The following is a 21,942-nucleotide window of genomic DNA, read 5'->3' as shown; positions in this document are numbered from 1 at the left end:
ATTAATTTTTCCCTCCTCTGTTATTCTTCAGTTTTCTGTTTGAGTTTTTGTTTCATATTTCAATTCTTTCACTTTTTTCTTTACATATACACAATGGGTGACTCGCTAACTGACAAACTCACTGATAAATTAAGTGACTAGCTAACTGAATGCTGAATGAACTGCTGATTAACTGATTGATTGACGAACTGAATGATTGCCTAAACAACTAACTGACTGACTGGCTGATTGACTGATTGATGGAATAGCTAACTGACTGACTAACTGACTGACTGAGAGACTGGATGAATGAATGAAAGAATAAATGAGTGAATATCTATGGGAGAGAAAACAAAAAAATAAATAAAAAATATAAAAAAGAATCACCTTGAAATAAAATGGAAAAGAAATTCACAAACGAAACGACACACACACACACACACACACACACACACACACACACACACACACACACACACACACACTGACACGTACAAACGCACATCCCGCATTCCACCACTCCCAAATCACACAAACACACACACAAAAAAAATTACAAACACAAACAAACACATAAAACAGGCAAATCAAGAACAGGTGAGGAATAAACAACCAACACACGCCAGGTAGACAATCGTAAAGGTTGCTACAAATTGCCTTACCTGCCGCCTGCTTTTCGTTCACCTGTGCTGCTGCTGTTCTTGTTGTTTTTCCCTTTCACTTTCGCTCAACAGGTGTGTCCATTTTTCACCAGCGAGTCAAGTTGTTATTGGACGTGAGGAAGAGGAGGGAGAGAGGATAATAACATTTGGAGAGAGAGAGAGAGAGAGAGAATAATTCCATAGCAAACTTTCTCCTCGCATATTTACACTTGTCTGTTTGTATTAACCAGTGTGTGTGTGTGTGTGTGTGTGTGTGTGTGTGTGTGTGTGTGTGTGTGTGTGTGTGTGTGTGTGTGTGTGTAACTATTTATCTATATTCGAGGTTACATGAGTATCAATGTCAATTTATCAAGGAAGAAGAGGAAACATAGGATGATGATGATGATGATGAGGAGGAGGAGGAGGAGGAGGAGGAGGAGGAGGAGGAGAAAGGAGCCTGGAGGTGGGTGATTATCTTGCCATTGATAAGAGATCTGGGTATGATAATAGGCTATAGGAGAGAGAGAGAGAGAGAGAGAGAGAGACCACCATACCTTCCTCCTCTCTCAATTAACCCCTTCATCTCTTTTTCGTGTTCCCTCTGTCAACTGTTTCTCATTTATCATCGTGTTTCCCTTTTAGCTCCTTCGTGTGTCCTTCCCTCTCCTCTCCCCTCTTCGCCTCTCTCGCTCCTCAATTATCCACTCTGTCTCCCCTCATTTATTTCTTTGTGTCTCCCCTCCTCTTCGTTTTCCCGTTTTCTATGTTCCTATTCATTTCATTATTGCCCTTCCTTCCTTCCTTCCTTCATTCATTCATTATTTTATTAATTTCCTTCTCTATTCCTTTTTTTTCTCCTTCATTTCTTCCTTCTGGCCATCCTTTCCTTTTTCCTTCTTTCTTTTATTTTTTTTCCTTTCTTACTTTTTTTTTTTTCCTTCCTTCCTTCCTTTCTTTCTTTCTTTCTTCCTTCTTTTCTTTCTTTCTTTCTTCTATCCCCTCTTCCTCTATCCTGATTCGAGTCTCTTTTTTTCTTCCGTCCTTACTTCCTTCCTTTCTTTCTTCCCTCTATTTGTGTTTTGTTCTCTACTTCTTCCTTCTTTTCTTTCTTTCTCTTCCTTCTTTTCTTCCATCCTTTCTTCCTTCACTAATTAATTTGTTTGCCTTTTCCATTATTTCTTTCTTTCTCTCTTCCTTCCTTTCTCCCGCCCTTTATTCCTCTCCTCTTTCTTATCATGTAATGTTTTTCTCCCAGGCATTATTCTTTGTTTCATTTAACCTCCTTTCGTCGCATATTTCTTCCTCCTCCTCCTTCTATTCCCTCTTATCCTAGTTATCAATTTCTTCTTCTCTCTTATCTCTTGTTCAATAGTCTATCTCCTCCCTTCTTCTCTCTCAGCTGTTAATCCCCTTTTCTCTCTGTTTCTTGCTCTTTATCCTTCTACCTCCTAAGTCCATTTTCGCTTCCCTTCCCAGCATCCTCCTCTTCCCTATTCCCTTAAGACGCAGCATCCTCCCCATCTCCTCCTCTCCCTCCCCTCGGAAAGGCAAATAAGCGTGTGTTGAAGGGGGAGAGGGGAGAAGAAGGGGAGAGGGGAGAAGGGAAGAAGGTAGGACAGGTGCAGAGAGGATAAGAGGGGAGAGGTAAGAGGGAGAGAGTGATGGGTAAATAAAGGGGAGAGTGAAGGGGAGCGTTAAGGGAAGAGGTAAGGTAAGGTAAGGTAAGGTAAAGTAAGGTAAGGTAAGGTAAGGTAAGGTAAGGTAAGGTAAGGTAAGGTAGGGTAAGGTAAGGTAAAGTAAGGTAAGGTAAGGTTAGGTAAGGTAAGGTAAGGTAAGGTAAGGTAAGGTAAGGTAAGGTAAGGTAAGGTAAGGTAAGGTAAGGCAGATGAGTTGTGAAATGTAAAGAGATGTGTTTTGCCTCCTCCCTTCCCCTAATCCTTCCTTCCTTTATCTTCTATGTTGCTCTCTTTTCTGAATTATCAACCTTTTTCTCTGTTTCTCTTACTTTCTTCATTAATTCCTTCCTTACACTTCTAAATACCTAGAGGGATATATTTTGCCTCCTTCCTTCCTCTATACCTTCCTTTCTTTCTCTTCTGTATTGCTATCTTTCCTAAATTATCAGCCTTCTCTCTGTTTCTCCTTTACTTTCTTCATTAATTCCTTATACACTTCTAAATACCTAAAGAGATATATTTTTTCTCCTTCCTTCCCTTATTCCTTCCTTACTTTCTCTTCTGTATTGCTATCTTTCCTAAATTATCACCCTTCTCTCTGTTTCTCCTTTACTTTCTTCATTAATTCCTTATACACTTCTAAATGCCTAAAGAGATATATTTTTTCTCCTTCCTTCCTTTATTCCTTCCTTATTTTCTCTTCTGTATTGCTCTCTTTCATGAATTATCAACCTTCTCTCTGTTTTTCCTCCTTTCTTCCTTACGTTTCTAAATACCTCCTCCTATGTGTTCTCATCTCCTTTCTCTCTGTCTTCCAATCTTCATGAACTCTCCATTTTATTTTCTTACTTATCTCTTATTCGTATCCTCCCCTTTTGTACGTTCCTGCTCCTCCTTTCTTCCTTTCCTCCTCCTCTAAATTCATCTTGTCTCTTGCTGTTTATCTTCGTGGTTTCCCTTCCATTTCCATTCCTTCACCCACTACCTTCTATTTCTCTCTTCGTTTCTTCCTACTTGCGTTACTTTGCCTTCCTTCCTTCCTTTCTTCCTTATTCCCTTTCTTACCCTTCCATTTCTATCCATTCATTATATACCTTTTGTTTCTTTCGTTCCCTCTTTCTATTTCCCTTCTGCTTTCTTTACTGCTTCCCTTCCTTCCTTCCTTTCTTCCTTCCTCCCATTTCAACCCCTACTTCTGTTTCCCTTCTCCGTTTTCTCTTCCCTCCTCCTATCTTCCTCCATTTCCTCTCGCTCTCTCTCCCTCCCTTCGTCTTCCCTCCCTTCAATCCTTGTATTCCTCCACTAAACTGGCTGTGTATTTCTTCCTTTCCTTTCTTTCCTTTCCTGCCTTCCTATAATCCGAATCTTCCCTCTTTCAACCTTCATTCCTCTCCTTCCTTTCATCTCTCTCTCCCTTTCTCTCTCCCCTTCGCCTCCCTTCCAAAACCATCTCCCTTCCCTCTCTTCCATTCCCTCCCTCGTACGATCCCAATCTCCCTCTCTTCACCTTCCCTGCGTTCCTCTTCCTTCCCTTCCTCTCTGTCTCCCTTCCCCTCAACTACCATCCATATCTTCCTCCACTAAACTTTCTGTGATCTTCTTTCCTTCTCTCTCTCTCTGCCTCCCTCAATACACTCCATTCACCTCCCTCCCTCCCTCCCTCTTTCCTTCCCTTCGCCTCCCTTCCAAAGCCATGTGTCGTGGTATTAGAGCATTAGAGAGGGCAGACTTAAGCCGCCATAGAGGCAACCTTAGGCGGCCCCAGAAGTAACGCTCCCCTGTAACCTTACCTGGGCGTTATGACCTCACCTGTTGGACCGTGCAGGTAGCCACTCACTCTCCCCTTCACCTGCACTAATCCAGGTAAGGGGACACGAGGAGAGGAAATGGATGGGAAATGGGGAAGCGTAAGGCGAGGTGAAGAGGAAAGAGAGGTGGGGAAGAGGAGGAGAATGGTGGGTAATAGGAAGGAAAGGAAGAAAGGAGAGGGAAATGGAAGAGAAAGGGAAGGGAGAAGTGAAGGGGAAGAGAGGAACAGTGGAGGGGGAGAGAAGAGAAATGTCATGGAAGGAGGAAGAAGAAAAGGAAGAAAAGAGGGATGGAGAAGAAACGGGAAGGGGAAGGGGACGAGGGAAGAGGAGGGGAAGAGAAAGGAATGCTAGGGAAGGAAGAAAGGAAGGAGGGAAAGAATAGGGAAATGAAGGGAAAGAGAAATGTGAAGTGAAGAGGGGAGAGAAAAGGGGAAGAAAGGGAATGAAAGGGAAGAACAAGGGAAAGAAAAGGGAGGAAAGATGAGCGAATGGAAGAGGAAAAGGGAAAATGAGGGATATGTAGTGATGCTGGGAAGATGGTGATGGTGGTTGTGATAATGAGGGGAACACTATCATCTCTCTCTTTCTCCCTCATCATCACCATCATCATCATCACCATCATCATCATCTTCACCTGATATGTTAATTCGCTGCATCTTCATCTCCCCGTCTTCTCTCTCCCTTCACTTCTTCCTCTTTATCTCCCATTCTCTTCTCCCCCTCTCTTTATTTGCTCAGAACTCAACCCTCCCCTTCACCCCTCACGCTCCACTGCTCTCTCTCTCTCTCTCTCTCTCTCTCTCTCTCTCTCTCTCTTCCACGCCGTTGCTTTCGTTGTTCTTATATTTTTTTCGTATGTACTGTTCTCTCTCTCTCTCTCTCTCTCTCTCTCTCTCCGATTTCTCCTTCTCCCTCTTTTATTATCAACTTTCTTGTTTTTCCTTATTGTTTGTCTGTTCTGAGATACTAATTCTTCCTTCTCTTTCTATATATTTTTTTTCTTATTATTATTAATGTTTCTCTTATTTTCTGTGTGTATCTGTTTTCTCTTCCTTATTGCTTTCTCTCTTTCTTTGTTTCTTTCTGTCTGATTTATTTTCAATCACACGAGGAATAGCTACTGACCCTGACTTCTTTTTGTTATTATTATTATTATTTTGTTCTCCATTCCAATTTTTCTTTTCTCATTATTTCCCTTTTTCATTTGTTTTCGTTTTAATCAGTCATTCCATTTTTTTTTTCACTGATTGGTAGTTTTTTTTTTTATTTATGCGAGGGCGAGGGAGGAAAAAAGAAGTTACTACGTGTGTGTGTGTGTGTGTGTGTGTGTGTGTGTGTGTGTGTGTATGTTCCTCCCCCACCTCCTACACAATCCTCTCTGTATTCTTAGGGATTACAAATTGATCTATCCAATATTCTTCCCCTTCCTCCTCCTCCTCTTCCTCCTCCTCCTATTTCACACCACATTAACATCACCCTTCTGGCATATTTTTCTTTCCAATTTTCTCCCTATTTCCACTTTCCCTTTTTCTCCCCTTTCGCTTCTCCCTCTCCATCTCTCTTTGTCTGTCTTTATTTCTGTCTTTCTGTCTGTTTGTTTGCCTGTCTATGTTTGTTTGTTTGTTTGCCCATATGTCCTAATGTATGTCTTTGTTTGTTTGCCTCTATTTGTTTGTATGTCTGTCTGTCCATCTGTCCAATTGCATAGTCGTCTGTCTGTCTGTCTGTCTGTCTGTCTGTCTGTCTCCCTCACCTCACAAAGAAACCAATCAACGCCGTCAAAAAGTTTTCACAATAATAGAAAACACTGAACTTTCCTTCACTCCTGGCCACCACCACCACCACAACCACCACCACCACCACCACCAACAACAACAACAACAACAAAACCACCACCACCACCAACAACAACAACAACAACAACAGCTACACCATCACCATAACCTTCACCACCACCACCACCAACAACAACAACAACAACAATATCACTTCCACCATCACTAAAATCATAATCCTAACTGCACTCTCAACATTTTTTTGCTCTTCATAATAGCAACGAAAGTCATCATCGCCACAACCATCACCAACACCATCAATATCATTTCCTAGCGACATAACAGGAAAACAAGTAAATAACATCCTTTTGAAATACCAGAAAAATATAGTTAGACAGATATAGATAGATAGATAGCCAGATGGATAGATAGATACATAGATATATACATAGATAGATAGATAGATACATAGACAGATAGAGATAAATAGATGTGTAGGTAGATAGACTTATAAATAGAGAAAGGGAAGAGAAGAAGAGATAGTAAGAAGAGATGAAAGGAGAGAAGGAAGGAGGGAGAGAGGGAGAAAGACAGGATAATGGAGGGAGGAATGGAGAGAAGGAAGGAGGGAGAGAGAGGGAGGAAGAGAGAGAATAGGGAGACAACAGGACCTCTGAATGGATGAATGAGGCAAATATGGCTAATCCGGAGAGGAAGGGAGGAAAGGGAGAGAAGAAGGGAGAGGAGGGAGGGAGAGGGAGGGAGGGACGAATGTTAGGAGGGAGGCAGAGAGAGAGAGGGAGAGTTATGAAACAGGTATGAGAGGAGTAAAGATGGAGGAAGACAGGAGGAGGAGGAGGAGGAGGAGGAGGAGGAAGGGAAGCCAGTAATTAAGAGACACGGGAGGTAGTAATTAATTAACAGGTAGAAGTGAGGAAGGGAAGAAAGTTAGTTAGGAAGGAAGGAAGGGAGGGAGGGAGGGAGGGAGGAAGGAAGGAAGGACGGAAGGACACAGAGAGAGGGAGAGAAAGAGAGCAAGGGAAATTGGTAGGCAAAAGAGAATCGAATGGAGAGAGAATAGGAGGAGAGAAGAAAGGAAGAAAAGAAGAAGGGAGGGAGAGATGGAGGGAGGAAAGGAGAGAGAGAGAGGGAGGGAGGACAGGAGCGGATGAGACAGAAGGGAAGGAGAAGGGGCGTAGGGCGGCAGTGATGTGTGTGTGTGTGTGTGTGTGTGTGTGTGTGTGTGTGTGTGTGTGTGTGTGTGTGTGTGTGTGTGTGTGTGTGTGTGTGTGTGTGTGTGTGTGTGTGTGTGTGTGTGTGTGTGTGTGTGTGTGTGTGTGTGTTTGCCGTCTCCATTAGATATGATGAGCGCGGGCCCCTGGATTACCTACTGTGTGTGTCCAAACACTCGCGACAATGACATCTGAAGAGGCTGCAGTACGAGGAGGAGGAGGAGGAGGAGGGCGGCGGAGAACATAGATGAGGACGTGGACGAGGAGGAGGTGAATGAGGAGGAAGACGAATAGGATAAGGATGAAGACGGGGACGAAAACATGGAGAAAGCATAAGGGGTTGAAGTAAGAAGGAGGAGGAATAGAGAAAGGGCGAAGGGAGAGTAAGGACGACGAGGAGAGATGTATTAGAAGGAGGAAGACAAGGAGAGGGGCCGAGAACATGAAGAAAAAAGCATAAGGGGTTGAAGTAAGAAGGAGAAGTAGAGAAAGGGCGAAGATGGGAGAAGGAGTAGGAGACGAGAAGGTGTATTAGAAGGAGGAAGACAAGGACAGGAGCCGAGAACATGGAGGAGAAAGAATTAGGAGACGAAGGAAGGAGGAGTACTAGAGGAAGGACGAAGAGGGAGAAGGAGGAAGAGGAGGAGACGAGGAGAAGATGTATTAGAAGGAGAAAGACAAGGACAGGGGCCGAGAAAATGGAGGAGGAGAAAGGAGACGAAGGAATAAAGAGGGAGGATAGAAATTAGGAAGGATTGAAACAGGAACAACAAACGAAGACAAAAACGAGGAAAAAACAAACAACAAAAATTCACAGATAAAAACACAGAACAGGATAAGAAGAGAAAGACGATTACAAGAGAAAAAGAGTAAGAGAAATAGAGAATAAGAGACATAAGTGAATTAAAGGATATACACGCATAAAGTAGGGAGGAAGAATTAAGGAACAAACAGAGGCTTAGAGGAAAGAGAGAGTCAAACAGAAGAAGGAAGAAAACGGGAAACGGAAAGAAAACGGGATTACGGAGCTCAGTAAGATAAAGAAAGAAGCATGTGATAGGAGTAGAGAGAGAGAGAGAGAGATTAATGGAGACGGAGGGAAAGAGTGACAGGAAGGAAAATGGAGGAAGCAAGAGATTAAAATATTAGCACAACACATAATCTCTCTCTCTCTCTCTCTCTCTCTCCTTACCCTTTCCTCCCTTTTCACCCCACCCATTACCTCCCTCCCGTTCCCTTTCTCTCACTAATTCACTTTCCCTTCCTTTCACTAATTGGACATGGTTTTTCGGACGCCTAATTTTCTGTAAGTTGTAAATATGATAATTAGGTAATCTTGAGCATCGTCGCCTTGCCAGTGATCATGACAAGGGAGGAAGGGGAGGGGGACGTATATAAGACAAACAGGGCGGAAGACAGGAAAAGGAGTAGGCGGAGAAGAAGAAATATACAAAGTAGAAAATTTAGCTTTATATTCGAGAAAGAAGGGATGAAAGAAGTGGAAGTTATACGAATTTTTCAGTGTAATGCAACTCATCCTATGCATAGCGACGTTACCAAGTTATTCGAATCATCTACACCAATTACCCCGATAACTTGAAGGACCCTCCAAGCGAGAAAAATGAGAAAAAAAATCATCACTCACGCAAACCATTTCATAATATATATATCAACGCATTTGTGATCACTTTATGCATCATCTATTTTGGGGGGTTTATATCATGGCAAAAATTTGGCCCGTCGCTGCTACCAGGTTACATTTTTTTCTCAGTCCAATAAGTTTGTAATCACCGGGGTCAGTCAGGCGTTGCTAGTCCCTGATTCAGAGCTGTTTATTCCCCAGGAGCTGCTCGTGTTGCCGACTCTTTGCACTTCGAAATATGTGATGTATTTAAGTCATTTGAGTCTATTAAGTCAACAGCGAAATCCTTTTAACTTATCGTATTCATGTACAAGTAACCAACCCTCACTCTGTATTGTTCTCTTATAATGATTAGAATTCTAGTGTCTATTTTTTCCACCGATTGTTTTTGCTTGACACACTCAGACTCATCTTAATTATCTATCTTCTGCTTTATTCACTTTAACTTAATTTCAGTCTTTGGTGTCTCTATCTGTTGTACTGTGTTAAATAATAGTTGTAGTAGTAGTAGTAGTAGTAGTAGTAGTAGTAGTAGTAGTAGTAGTAGTAATAACAATAATAATAATAATAATAATAATAATAATAATAATAATAATAATAATAATAATAATAATAATAATAATAATAATAATAATAATAATATGACAACATCACATTTGACGCCAATGCTACAGCCCAAGCAATGCAATCTTACCATACATAATTTATCAACCCATTTTCCTATCCCATTCCTACCTCCCTCCACCTGAACCCCATTCCCAAAGACAACCACAACATCACCCATACACAACCACCTCTCCACCCTTCCCATGCACCATCCCTTCATCCATTACAATCCCATACCTTCCTACCAACCCTCCTCTAGCCTGTTAAAGTGAAATACATGACCTAACCTCCCTCCCTTTAACACGAACTTCTGTACCCACCAAAAAACAGTACCACCATCACCACCACCACCACCACCAATAACTGCCTGTCACTCCACCTCAGGGCACGCCAGGTAAAGGTAAGGTGGGAGGGAAGGAGAGAAGGAAGGGAGGAGGCAGGAGTGGAAGGTAAGAAAAAACTCAAGCAGGAGGAGGGAAGGAAGACAGGAAGGAGGGTGTGAGGAAAGTAAGCGAGAAGGAAGGAGGATTGGAAGAAGAGGAGTAAACGAGACGGCAAGAAGGAGGGAAGAAGGGTAGAATTTAGTGAAGGACAAAGAAGGAGAGTGGGTAACAGGGAGAGGAGAGGAGAGATAAAGAAAAGAAAAACTAGTAAGGAATAAGCAAAGAAGGAGATTAAAAGATTAGGGATACAGGGAAGAAGGCGATGAACGAACAGGATGGAAGAAAGTAAGGAAGGAAGGAAGGAAGATATGAAAGAAGGAGGGAAAGAAGGAAGACTGGAAGAAACACAAGATTGGAGAAAAGCAAATATGAAGGAATATATGAAGACAGAACAGAGAGAATGAAGGAAAGAAAAAAAAACGGAGGAAACCTCAAAGAACTCACAAAAAATCACAATTATATTCGAAGAAGGGAGAGAGGAAGTGGAGAGGAAAGAAAGAGATGGATGTGGAGGCAGGAGGGAAGAGGAGGAGGCGGAGGAGGAGGAGGAGGGAGCGTGAGAGAGGGGATGCAGTCGAGAGAGGAGGAGAGAGAGAGAGAGATGTCAAAGTAAATTTCAACACCTGCAACTTCTCTCTCTCTCTCTCTCTCTCTCTCTTCTTTTTTATTCCTTCCTCACTCCCTCCTTCCTTCCCTTCCTCGTTCCTCCTCTTTATTTCCTCTTCCTTACACCGCTTTGTCCAATTCCTGTTTCCTCCACTCTTCCTCTTCCAGTTCCTCTTAATCCTCTTCCTCTTGTTGTTCTATTTTTACTCGGTTTCCCTTTTCTTAATTCTGCTCTTCCTTGCTGTCTCTTTTTCCTTCTTCCACTGTTCTTATAATTAAACTTTCATTTTCTTCGTTTTTTTCATTATTTTCTTCTTTGCTTCCATTCTTCCTTCCTTATTTTCCTTTTTCTTTCTTTCTTTTCCTTTCTTAAATCCTTTCTTCATGCATTCACTCATTCATTCATTCATCTACTCGCTCCTTCATTTCTTATTTTTTGTTAATTTATTACTATATCTTTCTATCTTTTCTCCTTTCTTTCTTTCTTTCTTTCTTAATCCTTCTTTTCTTAGTAAACCCTTTCTCACTCAGACCTAATATATACAGTTCTATTTCTCATACATTCTCTCTCTCTCTCTCTCTCTCTCTCTCTCTCTCTCTCTCTCTCTCTCTCTCTCTCTCTCTCTCTCTCAATCGACACAGCCAAGTAAAGACGTAGAAATAGCAACACAAGGCCCTGTCTGTGTGTGTGTGTGTGTGTGTGTGTGTGTGTGTGTGTTAAGGCGGGCGGGTGGCAGCGGCGGCCAATAAAAATGGGAAACTATGCTGAACTTCGCGGGAAAAAATGAAAAAAAGTTGTAAGGTCGCGTGGTTATTTAAGATTCTATCAGGCTTTTTTTTCAAGGTTAAGGTTCTGTTTGCCGGTCAGGGTTCTGGTTCATTAGTATCGATATAAGACAGACAAACAAACATACATGCATATATATTGTTAAGTATACACATTCAGACAGACAAGCAGAAACAGGGACAGCGACAGACATGTAACAGACAGACAAACAAACAGAAGCAGATCCAAAGATAAGGATTATACAAACACACAGACAAACACACAAACAGAGAGACGGACAGACAAACAGAAATAAATATAGACCCAGGGACAATAGTAGACACAGACAGGCAGAAGAACGGACAGACAGACAGACAAACAGAAATAAATATAGACCAGGGACAATAGTAGACACAGACAGACAGACAGACAAACAGAAATAAATATAGACCCAGGGACAATAGTAGACAGACAGAGAGACAGACAGACAAACAGAACCAGACAAACAAACACAAATCTATTAGCAACAAGCACAAAGGAAGACCGGCGTACAGGATTAACACACACACACACACACACACACACACACACACACACACACACACGCCCCAGGAAATGAACAACTATTTGGTGGTAGGATTTTAATCTAATCTTTTTTTTTTACTAAACTTGAGTACGAATTCAAACAGCAAGTGCGTATCATTATTCTCTCTCTCTCTCTCTCTCTCTCTCTCTCTCTCTCTCTCTCTCTCTCTCTCTCTCTCTCTCTCTCTCTCTCTCTCTCTCTCTCTCTCTCTCTCTCTCTCACACCTTTCTTTTCCCCTCTCTCTTTCCAGGAAAATAGGTAAGAGGAGAGGCAATGCGTGTTGGAGGAGACAGAAGGAAAAGAGGAGTGACGGAGAGGTGGCCAGAGGGGGAAGAGAGAAGAAAGTAGCGGTGGAGCAAATGAAGACAGATTGGAATAGGGAGATTAATGAAGAAATAACATAGTGAATAAAATAAAGAGAGAATTGTGGATATGAATGATGTGATGGGAAAAAAACACAATGAATAAGAAGTGGATGAAAGGAAGGAAGGAAAGATTAAAAAATAACTCCCGAAATCGACCTCTCTTTTGGCCACTCCTCTTTACTCCTTTTACAGTGAGTAGCGAGCTTTTTTTTGCATTTTTGTTTCCTTTTTTTGTGTGCCCTTGAGCTGTCTCCTTTGCTGTAAAAAAACAAAACAAAAACGAAGATAGAAGAAACGAATAGAAGTGGAGAGAGGATATTAGATGAAGGATGTGGATATTAGGAAAAAAAAAAAAAGCCATCTACACCCCAATCCCTTTTAACATCCTTTTTTTTCTTTCAGTTATCACCCAAAAAAAAAAAAAAAAAAAAAAAAGCAAAACGGCAATCTCGATACTGCTTCTCGCTTGTATTAAATTTCACGCACATCGCTTCCTATTACTTTGTCTATTTGCGCCACACTGTAACTGAGAGAGAAAATTAATATGTTGGATGTACCCATTAACACGTAAAAATGGTTAATAGTCAGCTAGCGGGAACGGGGTCTGGCTGCCTTATTGCTGGAACTGGTGTCAAGGGAATGGCCAATGAACGGAGAGCTTGTAATATTGTTGGAACTTATGTCAGGGTAATGGCCGAGGAAGGAAGAGCTTGTAATATTGTTGGAAGTGATGTCAGGGGAATGGCCGAGGAGGGGAGAGCTTGTAATATTGTTGGAAGTGATGTCAGGGGAATGGCCGAGGAGGGGAGAGCTTGTAATATTGTTGGAAGTGATGTCAGGGGAATGGCCGAGGAGGGGAGAGCTTGTAATATTGTTGGAAGTGATGTCAGGGGAATGGCCGAGGAGGGGAGAGCTTGTAATATTGTTGGAAGTGATGTCAGGGGAATGGCCGAGGAAGGGAGAGCTTGTAATATTGTTGGAAGTGATGTCAGGGGAATGGCCGAGGAGGGGAGAGCTTGTAATATTGTTGGAAGTGATGTCAGGGGAATGGCCGAGGAGGGGAGAGCTTGTAATATTGTTAGAACTGATGTCAGGGGAATGGCCGAGGAAGGGAGAGCTTGTAAAAATTATGTATGAGTGTTTATTATCCATCAAAATCTTTTCTTATTGCCGCATCACTCTCTTCTTTTAAATAATAACAACCTCTCTCTCACTGCAACACCAAACTACACAATACAGTTTTCCAGGACACAAAACAAACTCCTCATTCAACAGTGTAATTACTCTCCCAAACACACACACACACAAAAAAAAAAAAAAATTAACTCAGCATTATAATTATGTTCCTCTACACAGAACAAACACGGCCCTCGCACAAATCACATCGGATAAAATGGTGAGATTAAAGGATTGGCGGCGGCTTTCGACCTCATGCATCATTTCACTTCGTCGCGCCTCCCTTGTTGTGTATTCATTCCTACCATTGTATCTTTTTAGTTTCATGGTGCAAACTACATAATATGTATTGCTAGTTGTATAATCACGTTCTGCCCTGCCTGGGGGTTGGGATGGCATGTTCCTCCCTTCTCCCTTGTTGTTTGCCTGCACCAATAAACTATCAAGCAATCAGGTTCTGCCGTTAGTGCGCTTGTTAATTCTTATCTGTTATTTCTACCGTTGTCACTTCACTCGCTATCCCCTGTTGTCAATGTTCTTTCACTGCTCTGCTCCTGTTTAAGTGTTTGTTAGTATTCTCTATTCTATTAGTTCAATTGTCAATTCGCTTTCTTTCGTAGTCCTTGCCACTGCACTTGTCAACATCAAAACTCTACCCTCATAAAACCATTTCCCCCAGATTTACTATTTCAGAAAAGTACATGACCACTCGCTTTCTTTCGTAGTCTTTGCCACTGCACTTGTCAACATCAAAACTCCACCCCCATAAAACCATTTCCCCCAGTTTTACAATTTCAGAAAAGTACATGACCCATTTCAAACAAAGCCCAGGACCCATTTCCCCCTGATTTTCCCCTTTCAAACTTGTCATCACGTTACCTTCTCTACTCCTCTTTCCCCTCCACACCACCTTCATATCTCCTCATAAGCCAGATACGCAAGTTTTCCCTCCCCTTTAACCTCCACCAAAACCTTGACGGACATATATCACCCCTTCCCTTTTTCCTCTTCCTTTTCCTCTCTCCTCCCCCATTATAAGTCTTCGCCAGCGCCACCGCCATCTCCCCTTTCCCCATTCCTTCTCTCTTCTCCCCATCTCCCCATCCCCAACCCCTTCTCTCCTCTCCCCCACCTCCGCCCCCCATCCCCCCGCGTCCGAGACCTACATCCAGGCGTCTTAAAGGTTCGAGGGCCGAGCGGAAAATAATAAACGATAAATTTTCCTTAATAATGAATTTGAGTGATATATACCGAGGAGGGACTTCGGCAGGTGATGGATAGTAGGTGGAGGAGGAGGAGGAGGAGGAGGATAAGGAAGAGGCAGAAAGTCAGAGAATAAAAGGGAAAGGTCAGTTACTCAGTCTCTTCTTCTTCTTCTTCTTCTTCTCTTCTTCTCCTTCTCCTCCTCCTCCTCCTCCTCCTCCTCCTCTTGAAGTTCACGGAAGAGGAAAGGAGTAAAGGAGGGAAGTGGAAAGAGGGAAACCGCACTAAATCTGTATTTCACACCAGGCAGCTCTCTCTCTCTCTCTCTCTCTCTCTCTCTCTCTCTCTCTCTCTCTCTCTCTCTCTCTCTCTCTCTCTCTCTCTCTCTCTCTCTCTCTCTCTCTCTCTCTCTCTCCTCTTTTTTTGTCTTCCCGTCTCACTCACGTGCCATTAACCTCTCTCTCTCTCTCTATCTCTCTCTCTCTCTCTCTCTCTCTCTCTCTCTCTCTCTCTCTCTCTCTCTCTCTCTCTCTCTCTCTCTCTCTCTCTCTCTCTCCTCTCTCTCTCTCTCTCTCTCTCTCTCTCTCCCAAAAAATACCCTCAACTTTCCACTTTTTTCCCTCCTCTCTCATTTCACTTTTCCTTCTTCTATCTTTTCTCTACATTTCTTCGTTCTCCTCTTTAAAATCTTCTTCCTCTCCTTATCCTGACTACCACCACAACCACCTCCTCCTCTTCCCCCTCTCTACTCTTTCCCTTGCCTCCTGTTCCTATCTCCTGTTACTGCAGATCTCAGGAACAGACTTGGCCGCTACAACAGGAAGCCTTTGAGAGCTGAACGGCTGCACGGTTTTCTGTTATCCGCTCCTTCCGTGATCCTGTGGCCCTCTGTTGATCCTCCTCCTCCTCCTCCTCCTATCAACGTGTTACTTCAGCTCCTCCTCCTCGTTTTGTTCCTTTTTTTCTACTTTTTTCTTTTCTTTTCTTCTTTTTTACCCTCTATCTGCTTCTTCTACCAGTGTCTTTCTCTTGCTTTTCCTCCTGCTACTTTTCTTCTTTTTTCTAATCATCTTTTACTTCTTTTTCTTCTAATTTGTAATCTTCTTTTCTTCTACTACCACCGCCCTCCTTCTCCTCTTTCTTTTCTTCCTCTCCATATTCTTCTTCTTCCTTCTCCTCCTCCTCCTCCTACATCCATCAAGCAGTCATCACTCCTCCTGCTGTTGTGAGCCCCTGGGATGTTTTCTTTATATCAGCTCATTTGCATTAACATCGGTGACGAGAGTATCACCTCCAATTTTCCTCCTCCTTCGCGTGTACCTCAATGGGAGAAGACAGAGGGAGGAAATGTTGCGGACCATGATTAGGGGAGACTGACCTCGCCTGGCTTACAACCTTGCTGATGCGGGGACTAATAAGAACATAAGGAGACTGCAAGAGGCCGTACACTGTAACTAAGAGAGATGGGAGCACAGACAGAGACCTCAAGAACTGCACTGATATGTGTGATTTGTTTTTCCTAGCAAGAAACAGATGCAAGAGAGTGATGCTGCTGCCACAAGAACGCACTGAGAGAAAATAGAAGAAAATAAAGAAATGAATTGACAGTAAACATATTTGACGGGACACAAAAACAGAAAAGAAAAAAATGATAATGCAAATGACAGCTCCAGACAACAAAAAAATATCTAATAACACGATGCACAATACTTTTCACACCGCGGACAGACAGACTTTGCAGATTTACAGAAATTGAACACAAGTACTGAAAGCGAGGGGCAACATTATACAGAGAACAAGCAACACAGGGGAGGGAGAAAAACCGATTTACTGAACAAGAAAGGAAAACAAAAGGGCAGTGACATGAATAAACGTAGGAATTAGTGAAGAGCGGCAACAGAAAATTAGACAGATGAAAAGGTTAAGAAATTAGTGAAGGGCAGAAACAGAGCAAAATGAATGAATAAAGTAATTAGAGAAGGCAGTAAACAAAGAACCGAGAGAGAGAGAGAGAAATTCTCTCTCTCTCTCTCTCTCTCTCTCTCTCTCTCTCTCTCTCTCTCTCTCTCTCTCTCTCTCTCTCTCTCTCTCTCTCTCTCTCTCAAAAATATTAAGTCTTCTGTCAGTAAATTCACGGTCGGACCACCCCATTGAGCTCTCTCTCTCTCTCTCTCTCTCTCTCTCTCTCTCTCTCTCTCTCTCTCTCTCTCTCTCTCTCTCCTCTCTCTCTCTCTCTCTCTCTCCTCTCTCTCTCTCTCTCTCTCTCTCTCTCTCTCTCTCTCTCTCTCACCGCACCCATTCTTTCCGTTACCTATTTGCATGCAGATTTTCTTACCACCACCACCACCACCACCATCATCTCCACCACCACCTCCAACTCCTCCACCACCACCACCACCTCCACCACCACCACCACCACCTCTCGTTACCTGCCTTCACCTTATGATTATACACTTTCCAAATATAAACAAATTGAACACCTGCTCTTGTGGCGTTTCGAATCATCGTCTGTTTTCTTTTCTTGTTATCTTCTCTTTACTTACAAGCATATTAGTCTTTTTCTTTGCTTATTACTTTCCTCACTCTCTTGCTATTTCTCTTTCCATTTTACGTTTTTTTTATTTACTTTCTTTTCTAATTCATTTTATTTTTCTCCTCTCTTGCTCTCGCTTTTAACATATAGCTTTCCATTTATCACCATTTCCCTAGTTTTCTTTTCATTCTTTTATATTTGCCTTCTATTTTTCTATCTTCATTCGTCTTTCCTCTATATCACTTTTCATTTATTCACATTTACTTATATTTCGTCAACATTCATCCACATATTCGGTATCATATATATTCTACTTCCTCTCCCTGCTCTTGTCCAGTCTTCTCTATGTCTCTTTCTCTATCACTCCGTTACATATTTATTCATTCTACTTTCCCTTCGCTCCCCATTCGCCTACTTCTCAATTTCACTTCCTCCTTCCTTACTCATTCACATCCATCTCACTCTCTTACTCTCTGGCGCTCTCCTTTCAGCCCGTATTTTCTCTATTTTTTTCCCGCGATGTGTTGAGAGAGATAACACGAGCGAGTTTGCCAAAAGTTTGAGTCCAGCAAGTTTGGGAAATACTTCTGACGGGGGGCAAAAAAACACGTGGTCCTGCGGTGTGTGTGAGAGAGAGAGAGAGAGAGAGAGAGAGAGAGAGAGAGAGAGTCTCTCTCTCTCTCTCTCTCTCTCTCTCTCTCTCTCTCTCTCTCTCTCTCTCTCTCTCTCTCTCTCTCTCTCTCTCTCTCTCTCTCTCTCTCTCTCTCTCTCTCTCTCTCTCTCTCTCTCTCTCTCTCTCTCCATCTGTCTTCATTTATGTGCTTTGCAATTTTTTATTTATCTCGCAAAGAAATTTATGGAGAAAAGAAAGAAAAGAGAGAGAGAGAGAGAGAGAAAGAGAGAGAGAGAGAGAGAACTCTCTCTCTCTCTCTCTCTCACTTAAAATGGAAGAGGTAAACCCATTGAAACCGTCTCCTCCAATCACTACCTTCCTCCTCCTCTCCTATCTCTCCCTCCTCCTCCTCCCTCCTCTTATCCTCCTCCCTCCCTCCCTCCCTCATCTTAACTTCCTCAGAAACTTTAGAAAACGGGTCAAAAACATGTTCTTTTTGCACGAATATTTGGTGTAGAAGGAGGAGGAGGAGGAGGAGGAGGAGGAAAAAGGGGAGGAAAATGGAGACGAAAATGAGGTGAGATGGAGATGAAGACGGAGAAGAAAAGTTGGGACACGGAGGAAATGGAGGAGGAGAGAAAGGAAGAAAAAAATAACAAAATAATCTACCTTTTTCTTTTCTCATTTTTATTTTTATTTTAAGGAGTATTTTTTTTGCCATCATCATTTATATTTATTTCGCACCTTACTTAATCTTCTTTTACTTCTACAAACACATTAAAGTTTTTCATTATATATTTCTTTTTTTTTTATTATTTACGTGTAATTGTTTATCTCATTAGGCCAATTAGAAGCAGCGATTAGCGGGCCTTTTTTCTTCTACTTTCTTTTTGTTGCCTTTGAGCTGCTTCCTTAACTGTAAATAAATAAATAAATAAATAAATAAAATCCTCCACGTCAATGACCAATAAAAAATAAAAACAGGAGGAAAAAAAAATACCTTCAGACGCCACGTGATGAAAAAATTAGAGGAAGGAAATCTTTGCACCTGTGTTTGACGTGTGCAATTACCGGTGTGTGTGTGTGTGTGTGTGTGTGTGTGTGTGTGTGTGTGTGTGTTTACCTAGTTATACACGCTTCTATATATCAGTAGTAGTAGTAGTAGTAGTAGTAGTAGTGATGGTGGTAGTAGTAGTAACCTGCAGTGAAATACCTCCTCCTCCTCCTCCTCTTCTTCCTCCTCCTCCTCCTCCTCCTCCTCCTCCGTCAGGTCGCCGCCACGCCCATTGTCTCGCGTTGCTCCATAAGTGATGAGAAATTATAAAGACAGAGTTATCTTGCCAAACACTCGGGGGACGCTCTCTCTCTCTCTCTCTCTCTCTCTCTCTCTCTCTCTCTCTCTCTCTGAAACTTTCCTTAATTCCTTCATTTTCTTTATTTTTTCCATTTATTCTTCATTCCACATTTCTTCCCTTCCTCTCATTCTTTATTTTTATTCTTCCTTACTTTATTCTCTCCTGTCTTGTTTTCTTCCTTCTTTCCTTCCTTCCTTCCATATTTATGCCTCATTTTCATCTGAAGTTCTTTCCATCCGTACTTCATTCCTCCCTCTATACTTTCTTTCCATCAAAAAATACAAACATACAGTATTTTTTGTACTTTTGTTTCTTCTCTATCCCGTCACTACATTCCCTCCATTAGCCTCTATGTGTTTTTCTACTCTCCCTTTTTCTACCGACTTCACTTTTTCCTCGCCCTGTTTTTCTTGCCTGTCTTTTTGTCCCTCTGCCTCTTAGCGCATAGCAGAGTGAGTGTTAGTTTTTTCCCCTTTCTTTTATGTCTATATTAAGAACATTTTCCATTATTTTTATCCTTTTATGTCAACTCCTCCTCCTCCTCCTCCTCCTCCTCCTCTGAGCCAAGATGGAGGAGCGGAACCTCATATCAATATTTGGTCACCATTATAAACCCTTTGAAGGAGAACGTGAAGGGAAAAGAAGCTAGCTAACTCTCTCTCCCTCTCTCTCTCTTCTCTTCTCTTCTCTTCTCTTCTCTTCTCTTCTCTTTTCTTTTCTTTTCTTTTCTTCTTTTCTCTTCTCTTCTCTTTCCCTCTCTTATCTTTTCTCTCCTTTTTCTGTTAATCACTTTTTTTCTCTTTTCTTTCTCTATTTTTTCTTTTGTTTCTTGCTGAATTATTCTTACTATTATTATTTACTACTTTAATTATTTGCTTTTTCCTATCGTCTCCCTCTCTCTCCCTCCCTCCCTCCCACTCTCACACCCACACCTCCCTCCACCAGGTATATGCAGGAAGGATGCCAGGTACAGAGCTTGGGTCACTAAGTTAATAAGACAAGGGGCATTGCTATGTATGTAGGCAGATGCGAGGACAGATAGGCAGAACCGGAGGCGGAGTCAAGTAAGAATTTATGTAAGTGGACAGGTGTTCAATATGTATCTTGCCAGGTGGGCGGGTAAATAGGCAGGTAAGAAGGGGGGAAGGGAGGGGTTGGAGGGAAGGTGAGGAGCAGCAGGAGGAGGGGGAGGGAAGGTGGAGGAGGAGAATGAGGATATTGATGATGAGGAGGAGAAGGCAGATGGGAAGAGGAGAAAATATGATGAATGGGAATAAGAAGAAAATTAAAGATGGAAGGAGAAAATGGAGAAAAGAAGAATAAAAATAAGATGAACAAAAAGAGAAAGAAGAAGAAGAGGGTGAAGGGTGGAGGGAGGAGGAGGAGGAGGAGGAGGAGGAGGAGGAGGAGGAGGAGGAGGAGGAGGAGGAGAGGTCTGCAGTGTATGAAGTGTCTCGACAGTTTACTTCATCTTCAAAGTTAGAGAGTTGAGTAGAGAAAGAGAGAGAGAGTAGGAGAGAAAGAGTTGGTGGAGAGAGAGAAGGAAAAAGAAAGGAACGTAAACAGAAAGAAAGAAATTTAGAAAGAGTATATGAGAAAAAAATGAAAGAAAGAAAAAACAAGGAAAGAAAAAATAAGAGGAAATTAAATGAATGAGGAAGAGTAAAAATTGATAGATAAAAAAGAGAACAGGAAACACAGGAATAAAGAAATGTGAGAAAGACAGGAAATTAAGAAAACCTAAAAAAAAAGAAAGTACAAAAGACAGAAAATAAAAGCAAATAAGAGTAAAGGATAAAAAAAATAAACAGTAAATGAAAAAAAAAATAAAACTAACAAAAAATATGGAAAAAAACAAAACAACGAGAGAAAGAGTGCATGAGAGAGAGAGAGAGAGAGAGAGAGAGAGAGAGAGAGAGAGAGAGACAGACAGACAGACAGACAGACATACAGACGGACAGACAGACTCCTCCCTCCCACACAGGCGCGCTAGAGACATCATCACCGTTGGACGCAGATAAACGAGCCCAACAAATCACAAAGGCATTGCGCATTCTGTAAATTATGTTCATTGCGCATTATGCTAATCAGCCTCGTGTTCAGCCATCATACGGAGGTTGATGGACGGGGCGCCGGGCTCATCCGTCTCTCTCTCTCTCTCTCTCTCTCTCTCTCTCTCTCTCTCTCTCTCTCTCTAATGTGATGAGAGAGAGAGAGAGAGAGAGAGAGAGAGAGAGAGAGAGAGGAGTGTCAGTCAGTCGGTCATTCAGTCAGCCAGTCAGTCAATCAGTGAGTCAGTCATTTAGTAAGCCAGTTCGCCAGTTAGTAAATCGTTAAATCAGTCAGTCAGTCAGTCAGTCAGTCAGTCATATAGTAAGCCAGTAAATATTTCAGCCAGTCAATACTCCAGTCAGTCAGTCAGTCGGTCGGTCGGTCGGTTAGTCAGTCGGTCATCACTCGCTGCCTTTGCATTATTCAGTTATTTTTCTCCGTTAAAGTTTGCAATCTCGTTTCTTCTTATTTTGCATTCCGTGCCGTGAGGAAGACTGAAAGAGGTAAATACTCCTCCTCCTCCTCCTCCTCTTCTTCCTCTTCCTCCTCCTCCTCTTCTTCCTCCTCCTCCTCCTCCTCCTCGTTTTCACCTACACCTCCTGCCTTCTTTCTCTTTCTTTGCCTTATTGTATTTGGTGTGTGTGTGTGTGTGTGTGTGTGTGTGTGTGTGTGTGTGTGTGTGTGTGTGTGTGTGTGTGTGTGTGTGTGTGTGTGTGTTTCGCCTTTTTTTCATTTTCTTTCTTTTTTATTTTCATTTGTATTTTTCTCCTTCCTCTCTTCTTCCTTTTCCTCCTCGTCGTCCACTTCTTCCTCCTCCTACTTCATTTTTTTTTTGGTTGTTGTTGTTGCTGTTGTTCTTTTTCTTTTATATTCTTCTTTTTC

Source organism: Eriocheir sinensis, chromosome 58, assembly GCF_024679095.1.
Source record: "Eriocheir sinensis breed Jianghai 21 chromosome 58, ASM2467909v1, whole genome shotgun sequence".
Classification (NCBI taxonomy): domain Eukaryota; kingdom Metazoa; phylum Arthropoda; class Malacostraca; order Decapoda; family Varunidae; genus Eriocheir; species Eriocheir sinensis.
The sequence above is the reverse complement of the archived record's forward strand: the minus strand, read 5'-3'. Positions refer to the sequence as shown.